Genomic DNA, 5,823 nt, shown 5'->3' on the forward strand with positions numbered 1-5,823 from the left:
AGAGTTGTCTAGTTTGTGAAAGTGTTGATAATACTAGAGAGTAAGGGCCTTTATATCAATACATTTCCTTAAATAACATTGCACACAAAAGTTTTATATATTTTCTCAAATGCTTGTATTTTTAACTGAAGGGAAACTATAATTGAGTTTTAGGTTTCTAGCCACTTTTTAACACTTAGATATATGGTGACAGGAAGAAATGAAAATGTAATTCCATAAAATGATGATTTTAAATATTTTAATATTTAAGGCAAATTGCTCCTAACTAGTCCATTCTTTTGAACATTTAAATGTTAAATATATCCAAAGAGGCAAATAAGAGCTATAAAATACCATCTTGCCCTATTTTAAAAATATGTTGAATAACAGAATATAATTGACAACAACTAATTTTCATTGTAACAATATTATCTTGTATATGTACACACATATGCATATACTTGATTATTGTAGATATGCATGTGTACATACAATTTTCTAGTTAGATATAATTAAGATTAAAATCTATTACTTCACATAGTATTTGAATTTTACTTTAAAAAAGTTTAGATTAGCAGGATTATAACCTCTTTTTGAAAAATTTGGAAAGAAGTTAAGCTTTAAAATTTTCTCTTTGGTTATAAATTAAAATATATAAATGTTTTCATTAGCTTTTTTCCTTGATAAAATCGTTTTTTCTAAAATGTTCCCTCTCAATCAAAATTAAAGGAATAAGAATTGAAATGGGAAATTTGGATTTTATATGTTGTTTAATAATTAATTATATTAGCAGCACACAAGTTAGCAACACTAATGATTTTTAGATATTATAAGCTAATATTACATAGAATTTTGTAAGTAATAATGCTTATATTTCATACATTTTATTTATTTTTCAAAGTGCTTCTAATTGCTTATTAAAAGTCATGCCTGTATTTATAATATATACATTATATCCACATACTTATACATATGCATTATTCTTTATTATTTCTTTTCGGTCAATGAGAATGTCTGAAAAATTCAAATATTTATGTCAGAGAGAAAAATGATAGCTTCCATGAAATTAGAAAAGGAGGAATCAGCTCTATAAAAAGCGAGGTGAAAGTGAACAAGAATAAAGACCATTATTTAAGGAAAAAATATAGACTAGGCAACTTTGCTATTCTAACCAGGGGGGAAAAAAGCCGCCATGAGTAGTTTGCCTACAGAATGCAACCTACCATGTTCTTTAACAAGGGGTTTTACTGCTATATATGTTCAATAATTTCACAAATTATTTTTCCTAAAGCTAATAAAATTAAATCAGACCATACTGACTAGCACATATATGCCAGGTACTGTAGTAGGCATTAAAAAAATATCCCAATGTATAAGATGAGATTCTCAACTTCCAGAATCTTATGGTCATCGCAGTTAACCTAAGATTCTACTTCTCAATAGTTTTACTTAGACTTTATGTACATAAACCACTGCAAGAGAAAGGCCCAGCCATTTGGAAAAAAACAAAAACTGTTGCCAAACTATTAAACCATAATTAATTTGAATAATGTATGTAAAACTGTTATATTGAAATAATTAATATATGACAATTTAAACAATGAGACTAAACATTTTGTCAGTCTCATAGAAATCATTAAACAATTTTGCTGTTATTTTAATCTTTTATTGAATGAATAATTTGTTTCTTTGTGTACATTTAATTTCTGATGTGATTTATTTTTCCCTAATAAAAAAATGGGTGAAAAGATAGATAGCATAAGTAGAATTTGTTATCATAGACTATGGTTGCTTTATATCTGATCTTCCAAATTTTCAGTTAGCAATATGAAATAAGTTGGTTCGGCCAGTGCACTTCTCAATGAACAAATAGGGCAATATTAAAAGAACATCAATTGAGATTAAGTAGCAGTTTCAAGAGAGGCCACAAACTGAGTGGATAAGGAAATATAATTACCTTCTCAGTCCTTGGAGCCATTTTTAAAGTTTTTGAGGTTCAGAGAGAAAAAAAAAAAACTTCTCCATCTCACATTGTCTTTGCCTTTCTTACAGATTATCATAAAAATTTTTCCTGGAAGTTATCCTGAGCACTAAATTTTCTTAAGAATGATTTTTTGGTAAGTCAGGATTATGTGATTAAGGTTTCACAAAGGCTGAAGTGGAATTAATTTCTAGAAGACATTATCCCATATCCCCTGATTCAGCATTTCTTTCTTGATAGTTTCACAATAATGTCAGCCTACAGCAATTTTACCAGCCAATTTTGCTCTATTTTAGATTATTATTATAATATATATGCTACATCTGAGAATGGGAAGCAAAATAGTGATCTAGAAAAATATAATATTTATAAGAACAAGTTTTATGAAATTATGATTTTAACTAATTTTATTTCAGAACATGAAAGAACACCCCTTAGGCACAATTTGTCCATTTTTGCTTACTCATCTAACATTGTATGCATCACTTTATAAATGAGAATGTGCATTTTCATAAATAGCTTCTCACTTAAGCATAAAAACAAAACTGAATATTTTATTATTGAAAAGAAATTATACTGTTTTCATATGGCCCAAAAACAAATATTGTGGAGATTTTTTTCTTAAGCAGAATTCTAAAGGGTAATCAGTTTTGCATAAATTTACTAAGATGCATCTCATGCAGAGGAAAAGAGAAAGTATATCTTTTCAAAAATTTATTAAAAAGTCATTCCAAGTAAGCAAAACTAACAAATACACGAACCTTGAATAGTTAATGACTTTTTCTCAGTAAATGTTTGATACTATTGAAGTGAGTGATGCACTATTTGTAGAAATATGGACAATATCAATCATCCAAAGTTAAATAAAAAATGTTCATTTTCAATTGAAAAACTTTTAAGTATATGCACACTGGAGTGGAGATACTATTTCATTTATGCAAAACCAGTGTTTTCTGATAAAAATTTTGAAAATTGAAATGGGATGTAACTACATGTGGGAAATGAGATTACAATCATGGTATTTAAATTAATCCACAATATTTTGAAAGCAAATAAAAAATCCATTTTTATATCTTGTTTATAATTGAGTCAGGTCATAACCTCTTTGAAAATTATATGATATATGTTACTTATGCCACAAGACCTTTTTGATCTTCGGTTGACTTGGAGTTTTGACCTTGCCTCAGAACACAAAGAATTCGTGTTAACTGATGGAGAGGTCACTGATCCAGCAGCACAGTTCTAGTGTTTTATTTTAACAGTTCAATAATAAGGTGAAGGGGAACACTCCTGTGAATGACCATAGTAGATTTATTGCCTTTTTGTCATTGAGATCTCTTAATATAATTGTTTTCAAAATTACAATATGATCTTTTTAGAACTTCTAGTTTTAGCTTCAATATATGCCGGTCAAACTCCATTTCTGCCATTTCACGGTGTGTTGATTTTCTTTAAGTTCTTTAAATTTGAGAGTTCTTACAACAGTTACTTAAAACTCATTCTTTGACTAGAGACAAACTATATATTTTTCTTTTAACAATAACTTAGGGTTCTATTTCCCGTAATTGCTATATCACACACTTTAATGCTTTAGTGATGGCTGCATGTTATTTTTTATGTATAAATATATATTCTTTATATGTAAAGACAAATTTAATATAGGGAAGTTCATAAAATACATTTCAATTATACATTAATATTACAAATCTTCTTTAGGCATGGGGTCCTCTGTATCCTTTAACCTTCTGGACCACCCTAGGTTATCCTCATGGGAACAAAGCAGGAAACCTCTGCTACCATCTTTCCCTCTAACATGCTGTTTTTCCTTAAATTGATGGATTTTTATATGAAATTTTCATATTGTTAGATATTTTTCCTTTTGCTTGTTATTTTTGCTATTACTGATATCATTACATTTTGTTATCAGTCAGTCTGTAATAATGCGATGCTTTTTGAGTATATATGTGTATGTATATACTTATATATGTATATGTACATGTATATATGTGTGTATGTGTATGCATATATGTATTTGTATATGCATGTATATACACATTCATATAGATGTATAAAGATTGGAAAGAAACAACTTCCATAATTGTAAATGACATGAGTGAAATAGACAGATTTTAAGAATTGATCAGGAATTTATATATACATAAATATATGTATATATACATATATATTTGTGTCTAGCACTCACTACTACTAAAATTCCTGATTCTAATTTTGAAGAATTGAAATTCTCACTTCTAATTTTGAAAAAAAAATCAGCAATAAATAATAAAATCTGGAGTTATAAATTTCTTGAGTTTAAGGAACTTCTCCACAGAACTAATTTGCGAAGAATTTTATCAAGAATAGATGTTTAAATTTTCTGAATATCTTTTCTGTCATCATTTCTTTAATTGATTAAATATGAAGAAAACAATATTTTTTCTAATGTTAAAGAACTTTCCAGCTATTAATTGTCAGATAAAGACAAGCTAAAAAAATAACACTTAATAGCTAACTACTGAACTGAGGCACCAAATTCGAAGGGGTAGGGGAAGGGAAAGATCAGGGTGAGAGGGTCTCCCTGGTGGCGCAAGGGATTAAGACACAACCTATGAAGCTGTCCGCAGCCACTGCAGCATGAGTGCTATCCCTGGCTAGGGAGCAACCCACATGGTGCAGCAGACTTCTCCTGACTCTCCCGCTGCTCCCCTCAGCATTGTACTTCAGTCAATCTGCCTGTTATGTTCTCCACTTTGTCTCTGGTGAATCCTCTCACCCTCTGCGCCTCTGGCCTGAACCCCAGCTCTTGTATACATAAATAAAAATAAATCTTTAAAAAAAAAGATCAAGGTGGGAAAGAGCCATAATGGTCTGTAGGGTGGAGTGTGGGTGAGTTAGTTATGGACATGCTATGGTGGTAATACTTGATAGGGACTCTCCAATGTTATCTCAGTTAAAATTAATTAATTAATTAATTAAAATAATAAAACACTTTTCCATTTCTTGAGACACATGTTACCTGTATTTTAATACATTCTTAGATCTCAATATGTACTTTTACATTTTAAATATAGTGAATAATAATTAATTTCTGTCTGTGCTCCATCTTTGTTATCTTTGTTATTCTTTTCAGACTCTGAAAAGAATGTTCTGATGACACATCTCACAGGTAACAAGTAACAATGAGTTAGTATTAATACCTTATTTTATCAATAAACTTCACACAAATGACAGTTAAGGAACTATTATTCTTCTACCATCTAGCCAGCTGAGTAAAATAAATCTCTGATAGGAAAGAAATTCCAGAATGGAATGTGTTCCTAATTAACAATATGCTAAATTGTTATTCAGATTTGCAAATCAAATGTCTTTTTATTTCTTTATATAAGTTAATATGAACTGAAAGTGAGGGATAACAAAGTAGTAAAAACTTCATTTGTAGTAGTCATGTTAATAATAGTTTCCATGCTTAGAGTTCTTCCATATGAGTAGCAAGCATAACTCTTGTACGGTTAAGAACATGGTACACATCAAACACTTCCTATTGGCTTTTGTTGAATGAATAAATTTATTAACAACCAAATGTTCCAAACACATAAACCCAGTGAATTTTGTAATTTTTATCACATTACTTTAGATTATGAAGAATTGTATAAATTTGGCGTTTTTAAACCCTATATTTATGTCATTATTTGTTATGTTCATTGTATATGACAATTCTAAACAACTACCAAAAATACCAATAATACCAATAATATGACCTAGTATATTTCTTGATTCTTAATTGAGTTGGAATATAAGTTATGTCCTGACCAGTTAATTCCCTCCTAAGTAAGGTTTAACCTGTTATGCACAATTCAAAAACT

This window comes from Talpa occidentalis, unplaced genomic scaffold (genome assembly GCF_014898055.3).
Source record: "Talpa occidentalis isolate TD23 unplaced genomic scaffold, MPIMG_talOcc4v2.1 talOcc4.6, whole genome shotgun sequence".
Classification (NCBI taxonomy): domain Eukaryota; kingdom Metazoa; phylum Chordata; class Mammalia; order Eulipotyphla; family Talpidae; genus Talpa; species Talpa occidentalis.